The sequence below is a fragment of the Octopus bimaculoides genome, chromosome 16 (genome assembly GCF_001194135.2).
Source record: "Octopus bimaculoides isolate UCB-OBI-ISO-001 chromosome 16, ASM119413v2, whole genome shotgun sequence".
Lineage (NCBI taxonomy): Eukaryota > Metazoa > Mollusca > Cephalopoda > Octopoda > Octopodidae > Octopus > Octopus bimaculoides.
In genome coordinates this window covers 55,425,999-55,441,122 of record NC_068996.1, presented here as the reverse complement: position 1 = coordinate 55,441,122, position 15,124 = coordinate 55,425,999, and positions in this window count along the sequence as shown.

Sequence of the window (15,124 nt, the reverse complement as noted above, 5' to 3'; positions counted from 1 at the left end):
TATATATATATATATATATATATATGTATAAAAGATAAAGACCCCCTTCAGTCATGAATGACCACGGGATTGCACCTAGAAATTTCCCCTCCAAGGCACAAGTCCAGGCAAGATTGTTTTTATAGAAGACCAACAGTCACCCATGCATACCAGTGTCCCTTCTCCATGCCATTATATTTACATAGGGTAAAGGCCTCCTTCATTCATGAATGACCATGGGATATATATATATATATATCATCATCGTTTAACGTCTGCTTTTCATGCTGGCATGGGTTGGACGATTTGACTGAGGACTGGCGAACCAGAAGGCTGCACCAGGCTCCAATTTGATCTGGCAATGTTTCTACAGCTGGATGCCCTTCCTAACACCAACCAGTCCAACAGTGTAGTAGGTGCTTTTTACGTGCCACCGACACGAAGGCCAGTCAGGTGGTACTGGCAATGGTCACGCTCACATGGTATTTTTTACATGTTACCTGCACAGGAGCCAGTCCAGTGGTACTGGCAACGACCTCGCTCAAATGTCTTTTCACGTGCTACCGGCACAGGTGCCAGGAAGGCGACGCTGGTAATGATTACGCTCAAATGGTGCTATTTACGTGCCATCACGTTTCTTTTATATATGGTTCTATATACATATATTAACAGACTTCTTTCACTTTCTTATTTCTTTATTGCCAGAAGGGGCTAAACTCAGAGGGGACAAACAGATTGTTGATTATATCGACCCCAGTGCGTAACTGGTACTTATTTAATCGATCCCGAAAAGATGAAAGTCAGAGTCGACCTCTGCGGAATTTGAACTCAGAACGTAAAGACAGATGAAATACCGCTAAGCATTTCGCCTGGCATGCTAACGTTTCTGCCAGCTCGCCGACTTCTTTCACTTTCTGTCTACTAAATTGCTTTATCAGGCTTTGGTTGGTCCTGAAGCTTTGGTGAGGTACTTGTCTAAGGTGCCATGCAGTTGTGTAGCAAAGTTCTTAAACTACCATCATCTCTGCAATTTTATGCCAACCATGCACTGCCTGACTCCATTTATACCTGATCATGAATGTCTTTGATTAAAGACACTGAAACCATGGACATTCAATATATTTTTATGTTTCCTTATGTTTGTCTCTAAACCCATAACATCCAAACTTATTTTCTCTAAGATGGAGAAGTGTTGTGAGTGAGATTTGGCTGCTATTACTATATAGTTGAGCAACCACAGCTTATGTGTGTGCATGCATACTCACACATTTGCATGCACACACACATACACACAGATGCATACATATATGTTAATGACAGGAAAGGGGTCCAACTGTAAATAATGCCATTTTCAATTTCTTTCATGCGCTCTACTCTTTCTCTGAGCCAGAATAGTGGTATCTGCCCCTAGTCCTATCTATGGTTTTAATAGATTTCCCAAGCATAGAGGAGGTTCCTGTTATTTCTAACAAAGTCAAGAGAAAGAGACTCTGACATAAAACTTACATTCAAAATAATAGCAGTCACCTTGCAATGCTTGTCACTGGAACCTAATATGGTAACCGAGAGAATGGTTAAAGCATTGGTCAAGTTTTTGTCACTTAAATTCAATGACATACAGATGTCTCACTTGAATGTGAGATAGCTATCATCTGACAAGATGAGGTAATTATTTATGAAGCTAGTCATGCCGATCCCTCTTTTGTCCACACAGATGTTGCAATAAAGACAGGGTTTTTACATCTGTCTATTACATAGAGTGTTGGCTAAAATCTGTAGAAATACTCTGTAATACAGTGTAACATTGTCTGAAAGGGGTCTTTATCTTTTATACATATATTTATATATAAATGAACCAGTAATGATATTTTAAATATACACTACATAAAAAAGTCATCTGTAGTATTTCTAAGACATTATATCATAGAGAGGCATAGTCTCTACTTCACTGATATGTACTCTACTTAAAAATGTCTTCTATTGTACATACCTATGTATGATCTTGATAAATATCTTGTGGGAGACAGACAGACCAGACCTAGTCAACTTGCTCCAGATATATACAATAGACAAAAGCAGGAAGTCATTAGTGTGTGTCCTAATGACCTAACAAGATCTTGAAGATTAACAAGATATTGAAGATTATTCTCTAAACGTACCAAATCAGTACACCCCTGATACTGTCAGCTTTTCACTAACTATTTATGAAGGTTCCACAATTTCTTCAGGGCACATTTGATCTCACCAAAGTCTTCACAGTATTACTACTGTAACAGACTATTTTCCTAAAATTTCTGCCTGCTTGCCTACTTGCTCCTCCTTATCCACACCTACTTAAAACTACTTAAAGCTGTTTCTTGTTCATAGTCTCTCGATTCCTCACCTAACCCCTACTTCTACACTACTCTTCACCCCACCTCTTCTACTTATAGCATTCTCCATCTGAGCTCTCCAACAAACATTCTTAAGACCAACACAACAATAGAACTCCAATACAATATACATAAATATTTATATATATATATATATAGTAAATTCTAACATCCCACCCTATGACCCTGCCAATTCTCTTCAAAGTCCTTATCAACAGTGCCAATTTCACATTTTTTCTTTACACACACACACACACACACACACACACACACAGTGACAAAACAAATATAAATGATTGCCAGCATGGAAAGCGGACATTAAACGGTGATGATGAGGAGGAGGAGGTTAAATTCAGTTATGTATCACAGAAATATATCAAAATAAAAGACTGGAAACATTTGGTATATTTTTAATTCCATGTTATACATGTTTCATTACAAGAAATGAGCTACAAAGGTATTATTTTTTTATTCGTTGTCTCAAGAATTATGGATAGGAGATCCAGTACATGTTTTTTTTTACTACATGTTTATGTTTGTGACACCTATCCTTAAGTGAAATACATGTAACATGAAATTGAAAATATACCAAACACTTCCAGTCTTCTGTTTTCGTATGTAATTAATCTGCAAAATGAATTCACCGAAAATTCCAGTTGCTCTGTAAATCACATTTGAAATAAAACATCTATATACATCATACACTGGATTAACATGAACATGTAGATGTGTTTTATGTGGACACAGCTTGGATTATACCCCTAATATTCACATACTAATGTGTGTATATATATATGTGTGTGTGTGTGTGTTTACATACATATATAGATAGATATGTGTGTGTGTGTGTGTATATATATATATATATATATATATATATGTATGTATGTATAAGTAAAAAGTGTGATACATTTGCTCAATGGTCTTCTCCAATTCACCAAAAGAAACTTGTTCATATGCTTCCATTTGCTGAAAATTTCTTATCTGGAATTCATATGTGTGTGTGTGTGTGTGTATAAAGGCTACTACTGGTTTCATGTTCAGGAAACTATTGAACCTGTCACATGGAAACATCAGTGTTCATTTCTATTTTGGATTAAATTACAAAAAGTCACAGAAAGTCACAATAAAAATCATGTGAGAATTTCAGTAAGAAAAGAAAAACATCAAGGTAAACAACTCTTGTATGATTATCTCCCCTAAATTTGACTTTATTACAGGTAAATTTAAACCTTTCCACAAGCCAAATGAAGAAACCTTATACATAGTTAGGCTTCGACAACCCACTGTTAGTCATTAAACAATTAGTTAAAAACATTAGCAGGTGCATCTCCAACCTATCCTCCAATAAATCCAAATATAATGTTGCATTAGAAAGGTTCAATTTTAAGAGTAGTATAAACTATATTGAACCAAATGTAAGTTGACTAGGAAGACAAAAAAATCTTATGGCTCAATCCTCCTTATGGCATGAATGTAACCACTAACAGCCAGTAAAGTTTATAAACTAATAAATAATCACTTCCCACACTCACACAAATACTATAAAACCTTCAATAGAAATACTGTTAAAGTTAGCTATTGTTGCCTACCCAATGTAGGGTCAATAATAATCACAATAAGAATAAACCACCAGGGATACCCCTGAAAGGTATTGTAATTGTAGATCTTTGAACCACTGTCCTTTGAATAATAGCTGTCTAGAAAAAAAAAACTTGTACACAAGGCTAAAATCACAGACTCCAACAAAGTAATAAAGACGTGATTGAAATGGTAGGTAACTTAAGAAAAGATATATGCAGTACCTGGCATCATTCAGAGTCAAAAATAAAAGATATGTAACATCCCTATCCAACATGATATGGACACTGAAAGATGTTGAAGTAAGCAACACCCCACCCCCGATAATCTGGAGCATTATTGCTAAAGCCCAAAAATACAGGGATCAGCACACCAAATATGATCTTTGTCTTACTAAAAAGCTAAACATTATCCATTCAAATGCTAATATCTTAAATATCAGTGATAAAACCTCTTTCTGCATGCATACGCAATATTTTACACTCTGATATTTAAAAGAGCACCCACTATCCACTCTGCTGCTCCAACTAGGATAGGCTTTTTTTTTTTTCTCTGAGCATGAACATTAAGCATATGCATCATAAAACTTTATACGTAGAAGACTCGTGCCCTCACGAGGAACTCCCTCAAGCACAGATATATGCGCATTGTGCATACCCAGGACATTACATAATATAAACAAACATATCATTCAACAACTCCAAAGCCTTACAAATTCAACTTTGAAATGTGTGTAACAGTATGTAATGAACATGTAAAAAATATATGTGCAAGATATGTAAAATTCCAGAAATTATGCACAAAAAATATGCTTTGAATACGTGAAACTTCACAATCGTGTATACATCCAAAATGTACACATTTAAAGTGTGTATACGCATACCTCTGTATGCATATATATATATATATGCATATGTATTCAGCTACATGTTTGTGTGCATGTACATGTGGATGCACAAAAATCACATAATACATAGACTCAAACAAAAAAATATGTATACTAATCCATGAATATTACATTTAAAAAAAACACAAACTAATAATTCATGAAATTACAAAAACTGCAAAATTTTGATACCATAACATGTGATAAACATTTGGCTACCAGATGCACATATATATAAATATAAACTTTTAAGCGCACAAATTTTGTGTGGCTTAAATATTAATGCAGGTATGAATATAAAAATTTGCAAGAGTTCCAATTTTCCAAAAAGTTGAATCCAAGGGAGATAATCATCCAAGGGTTGTTACCCTTTGATATTTTGTGCTTTTCCTTATCAAAATTTTTGTGTTGATATTATTATAACTTACTGTGACTTTTATGCTTTAATCCAAAATGGAGATGAACACCAATGTTTCCCTGTGATAGGCTTGATAATTATTGAGGTATTCCTTAGCATGAAACCAATGGTAGCCTTAACACACATATAAAGAATCTATATATACCAAAGCAGTGCTGAGCACTCCTTATTGTTTGATATTTATGTATATGTACCCAGGCAGGTATGTGATGTTGAAAAACCACAAAAATGGTGAAACATCAATGTCCATCACTCCCAGATGGGATTGAAGGCAAGTTATTTTGCCTGTCTCTGACTCTAAGTTGTTTTAACATCGGCAACATGAGAGTTATATACTCCACTACATCATAACAGCCACCAGAAAATACACAAAGCATATACATTAAGTATATGCATTTTTTTTTTGTTTTTACATGTTTCAGTCATTTAACTGTGGCCATGCTGGAGCACCGTCTTTAGTGACAGAAATCGATTCCTGGTCTTATTCTTTGTAAACCTACGACTTATTCTATCAGTCTCTTTTGCCGAGCTGCTAAATTTCAGGAACATAAACACACCAACATCGGTTGTCAAGTGATGGTGGTGCAGACAAACACAGACGCCAAGACACACATATAAATATATATGGATGCACATATATATATATATATATATATATACACATACACACACACACACACACATACAACAGGCTTCTTTCAATTTCCGTCTACCAAATCCCCTCACAAGGCTTTGGTCGCCCTAAGGGTATAGTAGAAGACATTTGCCCAAGATGCAATGCAGTGGGACTGAACCCAGAACCATGTGGTTGGGAAGCAATCTTCTTACTAGACAGCCACACCTGCACCTCTGTACACATACACACACATATTTACATTTGCTCTAGTGTTAGGGTTTTGCACTCGTGATGATGAGCTCATGGTTTCAATTCCTAAACTAGGTGGTACATTGTATTCTTGAGCAAACCACTTCCATTTTACATTGCTCTGCAATCACTTCAATACCTGACATGAAGTAGGCCACACACCTATTCAAGTGACATTGATTTGATGACAGGAATGAGCTAATGTACAACATTAACATTTAATAACTCTAAACAAATCATTTCTGCAGGTCGTTGAGCAAGAAATTGAAGAACACTTATCTTTTGTTTATGACAAGAGAGTCCAACACACATACACACACACATGTGTGTGTGTGAGAGAGAGTGGAACTTCTCTGATGTATCTTAGTGAGGAGCCACTTTCCTGAAATACCATGGCCATGTTGCAAGAATATGATTAAAATGTAATTTATTATATCATGACTGAGTATGGCTGAGGAATTTACTTTTCAGCCGTATGGATTCAGATTCAGACTGGCAATGCAGCACTTTCTATAATTGTACCGAGCTGACCAATGCCTTGTGAAATTGAGAAACAAAAACCGTATTATGTTTGTGTGTGTGTGTGTAAATAAGCATGAATGTTTGTCACTGCTTATAATAAAGTGCCGTTGATTTTGCCATTACTTGTAGGAAATTTCACCATAAACATTTTAGCCATAAGAAGTTTCATTTTAAATTGCCTCATGTTAATTTTTAATGTTTGATGTCAAATAAAAACTTGCCTATTTAATTCTTTTACAAAACATTTTATGATTTTATTTAAAATGTAGATATAACAACACTTTATCATTGTCCATATAAAGGATTTGTCTTATGGTGAAATTTTTTACAGCAAATATTCTGGACATGTTGATATTATGACTGGTCACTCTGCAGCTTCAGAGACTTGTGGGATATAAAAATTCTTTACCTGACAGGAAAAGCATCCAGTCATAAAACCTTGGCTCAAAATCAATTACTACTTAAACCATTGCTAATGAATAAATAATTGTGAACAGATCATAATAGCTGAATGAAGTGATAATGATTTGTTTTTTTTAATTACTCTTGAGATGATAATTAGGTCCCCATATGCAACACCATTTTCTATATTACTTCACTTTACCTAGCTGTCAAAAATGTAGGTACCACCATTTCAGTTGGAAATGTTACTTGTAATAAACAGATATTCTGTCAACAGCAACATCTACTCTGCTCTATGGAATCAAAGTCAACCATTGATTTTCAAAGGGAGAACACTTTTTATTATACTTCAAAAGAGACAGGAAGTGCAGTGTCCATAGGATTTTAAAGTTTTATAAACTGGTGGTTTGGATGGATAATGTACACAAGTGAGATTGTTGTGTTTCATATTCAGTGTGTGAGAGTGTTTGCGTGTGTGTGTGTGTGTGTGTAAATTATTGTTATCTATTTCAGAATTGTCAAAGAGTCATAATAAAATTAAACACAATGGACATCATTGTTGCCTTGAAAGTCATGGCCACTTTCAAGAATATTATTTAGACATGCGGTTAGCAGGCACGTAATCAATCTACAATATATACATTATATATATATATTCATGCACATACATACTTGCATGCATACACACACACACACACACACACACACACACACACACACACACACACACACACACACACACACAAAATAATATACATACATACACATAGCTTTGAAGATGGGGAGTACTTCAAAATGGGATCTTAGAGGTCACATGGTGACCCAATTAAAAATGTTTGATTTACAATTTTTCTTCCTTTTCTTTTTTCTTAATGTCAGAGGTCATGACAATGTTGATATCTAATTAACTAATTAATTAGATATTTACTGCATAATCATCATCATGATCATTATTGTTATTATTGTTGCTATTGCTACCATCTTCATCATTCCTGTTGTCACAGACAATAGCCATTGTTATTCCCATCATTATCACTTCTCTCATCATCATCATCATCACCACCATCATTATCATCATAAGTCAATAAACAAGCCTTTATCAAACTTCCCAGCTTGTTAAATATAGTCAAATTTCACCAAATCCGATATTGCAATCTTAAAGAAGAAAGAACATATTAAATCTTACTCTGGGTTGGTCATGACCAGAGTGTCTTTGATTATAAGTCTGCCAGGTCAGGGTGGATTAGCATGAACTAAACATAATAAGTAAACATGGGAAACTCTCCAGGATCCCTTATCAGAAATAGCAGCCAGTTTTCCCTGAAATAACATCCTACCATCTTGGAAGAATTGGAAGTCCTTGGTATAGCATGTCTGAATAAAAGATGGAATTGGTTGACTTGGAATGTCTTTGATCATGGGTTCATTGAACCAAGGCTGACCTAGAGTTAAATAACAATAACAAGAGCACTCAGAGAGCGCAAACCTCTGCCATGGCAGCACCAATATCCTCTCTTTTAGCTAGAGATGATTTTTAAAATGAGAATATCTGAAATAAACTCGACTGCTCTCACTAACGAGTATACTAAAAATGAACCCGACCACTCTCAAAAATTAAGTAAAATAACAGGGAAAAATAATCCAGAATCCTTGTCCGGTACCAGATCAATCCCAAAATCTAATCTGCATCTCCAAGACTAGCACTATTTGGAAAAAGGGAGAGAATTGTTGTGGGAAACGTTGAGTACTCCACTCTCCTGGGGTAATCTCACTTTACTCATCTGATGCTTTTTTTTTCAACCATCATCAATCATGATCATCTAACATCCATTTTCCTGTGCCGGCAACTGTTAGATACTTTGACAGGATCCAGCAAGTCACATGGCTGCATCATGCTCTGTATCAGCATTGTCATTGTTTTGATGTCTGGATTCGTTTCCTAAAACCAACCATTTTACAGTGCATAATGGAGGCTTTTTTGTGTGTGTGTGTGTGTGTGTGGCACTAGCACTTGTGAGGAAAAAGAAAAAAGCCTCCTTGGTTAAGTGAGAGAGTATTTAAGTTGAGACAGAGGTAAGGTGACTTTGAAAATGTCTAAATTCATAATAAAAGCCATTTCACCAGAGCCAACCCAGAAATATGGATATAAAATGGTAAAATGAAGTGAAAAAATCTATTACTGTTTAGCTTTATATTCAATGTTTAAACATGAATTTCTTTCTCTGTTCAATTGTATAGTAATGCTTAAATGAAATTAAATCTAAATTAATTTATTAATTTAAGAGTTAATTATTGGACAAAGTTTGGATTCTCTTGAATAATCTCTATTTTTACCAAATTCCTTGTAGAGCAATGAAGAACTTGAGTCTCTTACTGTTGCAGAAGATTTGTCTGATATTGACCGAGCTGTTTATATTTTACAGTAAGTAAAAAATTTAATATTCTAAATGTTGTAATTTTATTATTATTCCTTCATTTGCACAGTGATGATAATACTGGATCATTTGATCCGTATTATCAGTATAATGATAATACGGGATCATTTGATTAATTCCTTATCAAGTTGTGTAACCTCAAACAGTACTTACCATGGGATATTTGCTGTTTTCAAATGTGTTGCCTTTTGTAATTTTGTAATGCTGGGACAGACTCCAATTGTATCAAGGGGTTTCTGAAGATTTTTCATCACCAACCCAAGTGCTCTAATTACAATTGGTACCGCTCTTGTTTTCATATTCCACATTCTCTTAACAGCTATTCTCCTGTCTGCATATTGTACAATTTTCTCATTTTCTTCACCATTGATATAATAATCTCCTTGACAAGCTACCTCAATCAACAAACACTTTGTTACGGTACCTTTATCCAACAAAGTTGTTGCTATTATTCCTTCATTTCCAAAGTGATATAAACCTCACATAGACAATACTTACCACAGAATATTTGCTATTTCCAAAAGTGTTATCTTTTCCCATATCAATGCTGGGAGAGTTTTCAATTGTGCAAAGGTGTTTCTCAAAGATTTTCATTGCTGACCCAAATGCCCCAATCACAGTTCATACCATTCTTTCATATTCCACATTCTCCCAACATCTATTCTCAAGTCTGCATATTTTATGATTTTCTCATTTTCTTTACCTTTGATGTAATGATCTGATCAAGTTAAACTAATCAACAAACAGCTCCTTACAGTACCTTATTACTATTTATTATTATTATTATTATTATTATTATTAAAGTGGTGAGCTGACAGAATTGTTAGAATGCTGGGAAAAATACTTAGCAGCATCATAGTTCATATTTATATTCTGAGTTTAAATTTTGCCAAGAACAACTTTGTTTTGCATCCTTTCAGGGTCAATAAATAAGTACCAGTTGAGTACTGGGATCAATTTATCCCTCCCCCAAAAATGCTGGCCTTATTCCAAAATTGTTATTGAGTGTGAGAGCAGTGCATACTATGAAAGTGACACTGGGGTAAAATATACGAAGCCCAGTATACCCATCATGATGTACCCGTCTGACAAGGGTACACCAGGCACATGCATCACAACCATATGTGTGCGACATGGTGATCTCATATCAAGAAAAACAGTGCATGACCTTGCAGGTGGGGCCCAGTTAGAATTTTCTTCAGGTTGAGTAGCCCATCCCACTCAAAAGGTCCCTGAATAAGGTTTGTTTAAGGATATTGAGCAAAACACCCATGTTTACAAAGGTGAATTATTCAAACCCCAAAGAATTTCTCTCAACACATGGCTATGATACCCCTCCACCCACCCACTTATTATTAAGGCAGTAGTCAGCTGGCAGAACCATTAGCATGTTGGACAAAATACTTAGCAGCATTTCATCTATCTTTATGTTCTGAGTTCAAATACCATCAAGATCAACTTAGCCTTTCATTTTTATGAGGTCAATAAAATAAAATTCCAGTTTAACACTGGGGTCAATATAATCAGCTAAACCCCTTCCTTGAGATTTCAGGCCTTATACCTATACAAATAGAAAGAATTATCATAAGTTTTTCTTGGGTAGATTTGCAGACTGACTGACTGATTGACTGACTTCTGTGCCAGTGGCACCTAATAAGCACCATCTGATTGTGGCCGTTACCAGCCTCCCCTGGCCCCTGTGCTAGTGACATGTAAAAAACACCTACTATACTCTCAGAGTGGTTGGCGTTAGGAAGGGCATCCAGCTGTAGAAACATTGCCAGATCAGATTGGGGCCTGGTGCAGCCTCCTTGCTTCTCAGACCTCTGTCAAGCCTTCTAACCCATGCCAGCATGAAAAACGGATGTTAAACAATGATGATGATGGTGATGTTTCATGAGGTTGTGTTGTTTTAGATTATTAGCTGCTTATTGTACACGGTATTTGTTGTCTGTGAAAATTGTTCTATTTGAGCTATTTTATTGAATCGATAGCATCTTGTGCAAAACAGGGGCTGTTCCTAGCGGAATTATTTTTAGGACAGTGTGTAGTGTTGTGAGACCTGGTGTGACTCTCGTGTTTCTTTTTATCTTTTCTGAACTCAAACCTTGTGCTCCAATTACTAATGGTGTCATTTTCACCTTCATCCACCACAGCTTGAATATTTCTATTCTAATATATTTCAAGATCTTTATATTTTGAGTTTCTCCACCTCAATTCTGACAATATTTTCATCAGAAGGGATCGTGATGCCAATCAGTATGCATGTGTTTGTTTTCTTTTATTATTATTATTATTATTATTATGATTATTATTATTATGCCTGGACTGAATTGCTGGCCCTGTGCCTATTGTAAAAAGGATTATTATTATTAAAAGGCAAAGGCAGCAGTGAAGTGGCAGAGTTGTGAAAGCATGGGATGTCTCGTGATATTTCTTCCCACTCCCTGTTCTCCTGGTTCAAATCCCAGCAAAATCAACTTTGCCTTTCATCCTTCCTAGGTCAATAACAAAGCACAATTTCAGGGCAATGGATTAGTGAAACTATTTGAGGGTTTGGGCAAAGGCGTCTTACGATATCTGCAATCTTTACTTTCTGACAGCAACACCTATAACAACCTGCATTGGCCAAAATTGATGGCCACTTCCCTTAACTAAACATTGGTGACATGGAAAGAGTGGAGGCTTGCATGCATGTACGACTGCAGAAATCTTGCTTAACACATGGAAGCATAATGCAATCCTGGGACTTAACCTGGTCAAATTGTCCAACCGTGCTAGCATGGTACATGGATGTTAAATAATGGCAATGATAATAACAGCAAATAAAAAAAAATTTCTTTTAATATTTATGATGATGATTTATGACCTTAAAGATAGAGATTACAAAGCCCTGGATGTAGATAGATACACACAGATCTCATAAGGCATTTATTTAGAACCATTTATTCTTAGTTCAAATACTACAAAAGTCAACATTACCTTTTATCCTTGTGGGGTTGATAATAAAAAAGGTATCAGCAAAATACCAGGATAGATTTAATATTCCTATGAAACATTCTTGATGTGAATGGAATTATTATAGAAGACAAAGACTTACTTTGTCTTTCATCCTTCTGGGATAGATTTAATATTCCTATAAAATATCTTAGATGCCAATGCAATTAGAATAGAAGGCTAACATTAATTTTTACAACTCATCCTTCTGAGATTCTTATAATAAAAGGACCAATCAAAGTATGGGGTCATTTTAATTTACTCCAACCTCATCCCAAAATGTTTGGCTTTGGAATTTAGTTAGTAATCAATATTTATTCCTTTGTTCCATTCCATTTTCAATAACTACATATTTTGAAACTTTTTTCTTTTTAAATTAACCCGTTTGGCCCCCTCCTCAGACTGCTCCTCTTCTATGACACAAAATTGTCCATTTTAAAGTGTTGTTATTTTAATTAAATCCTTAGATCTTAATTATATGTATGAACCTTTTGTTATGTCCAAGACTTGAGATTAATAAAAAAAAAATGTTATTTTCTAAATCTTTCAGAGTTCTTCATAAGTTAATTAAAAAATTACCGTATTTCATCCTAAATATGGTCATTGAAGAGTTAAACTTGATTTTCTTTTTTTAATGAAAAATTCTTCTTTTTGTTTAACCCCAGGTCAACTCTAATAGGAGCTGATCTATGATCAGAGGTGTCCCAGCCATAACCACCCTGTCCTTTTTAGAGTTGTATAATATGTATTCTTTCTTTATTTACCTGTTTTGATATTTACCTGCCTGAAACAGCCCCTACTTCATCATCATCATCATCATCACAAACTTCTCTGTCTTAAAGTGAACTACATTTAACTTGTTCATTATAATTTCATATTGGTTCTTGTTTCAAAACACCAGTTTAATAATCTTTTCTACTATAGGCACAAGGCCTGAAATTTTGGGGGAAGGGGCCAGTCGATTAAATCAACCTCAGTATGCAACTGGTACTTAATTTATCAACCCCAAAAGGATGAAAGGCAAAGTCAACCTTGGCAGGCACCAGTTTAATAATAACAAAACAATGAAGTTAAGTTTATAAATTTGTGTTGCAAGATTTTTGATGTGAAACCATGTTTTGAAACATTGTTTTATTTCAGGATGGTAATTTTCCTTCTTGTCAAATAAATACATGCATTATATATTCATTCTTCACTCGTTTATTACTGTTCTTATTTTATGTTATGTCCATTGTCTGGAAATCTTTTGTAACACATCTGTGACCTCTTCAGCAACCTTTTCTGTCCCTGTATATCCTCCTACTCTGCTAAAGTAGAGTAAGAGAATACACATGGACAACGACTATATTGTGCATGTGTTTATTTGGCAAAAGAAAAAAGGAAAAGACCATCATGAAAAATAAGGAAGAATTTAGTAAAATTAATTCATTATTTTGAAAATTAATTGAAACAAAGTATATTTCAATAGAAATATGGTAACCAGATGGTTTAGGATAGTAGGGTTTGATCTGAGGGAAATTTAGCTGTTATCAAGTAACCATCAAGTAATTATGTAGAGACTTCTTTGTTGGGTCATGTTTGAAGTACAAGAAATAGACAAACAGTGAGTATGTGGGAGCAGAGTAATCATTGTGATGCTGTTTGAGCTGCAAGTTGGTCTGCTGGAAGAACAGGCTCCATTCCAAGTTCACATTGTAGAAAAACAAAAGAAAAAAGACTTTTAACTGTGAAAATGGAAAATGAACAAAACGAAATATACATTTGTCTAATGCCAATTCCCACACACTTTTCCATGAAATGAATGTTTTCAACCAACATGTGATTGTACAAATTATTTTCAAAAAATCCGCCCACTCTTTACTAACAGGGTGAAAGGGGACATAAAATAACGATGAAAAATGATATAACTGTTTTATGAATAACTTCTGCTCCCTTCCTGCTCTCTCCCTGCTCTTTCCTTCTCTTTCACCCCTCTCTCTCTGTCTCCCTTTCTCCTCTCTCTGTCTCCCTTTCTCCTCTCTCTCTCTCTCTCTCTCTCTCCCCCTTTCCCTCTTTCTCCTCTCCCCTCCCTCCCCTCCTCTCTCTGTAGGAAGAATATCAGAAAACTAGTCAGCAAACTAGTGTTGAATAGAATTTCTGGTTAACAAATTGCACTAATTAATTTAACATTTATCCACACAATTATTACGTAATCTGTTTAATGCTTTATGTAAATACAATTTGTGTTGCTGCAAAAAAAAAAAAAATGTTTTAGGTTAAGAAACCAAGTTAATGAGATTATGGTCAGGGAATTGTTTGTTGCAATTTTCAGTTCCTCTCAGATTCTCTTTAGAACACATACATCAAAAGTTCTCTTTGACTTAAGCATTGGTAAATGGACACAGGTAACTATGCCATTTTGAGTTCAGTCCCATTGTGTGGCATCTTAGCCAAGGGTCAACCAATACCTTTTGAATGAATTTGATTAGCAGGAGTAGCTGTGTGGTAAGTAGCTTGCTTATCAACCACATGGTTCTGGGTTCAGTCCCACTGCATGACAACTCGGGCAAGTGTCCTCTACTATAGTCTTGGGTTGACCAAAGCCTTGTGAGTGGATTTGGTAGGCGGAAACTGAAAGAAGCCCATCATATATATATATATATATATATATATATATATATATATATA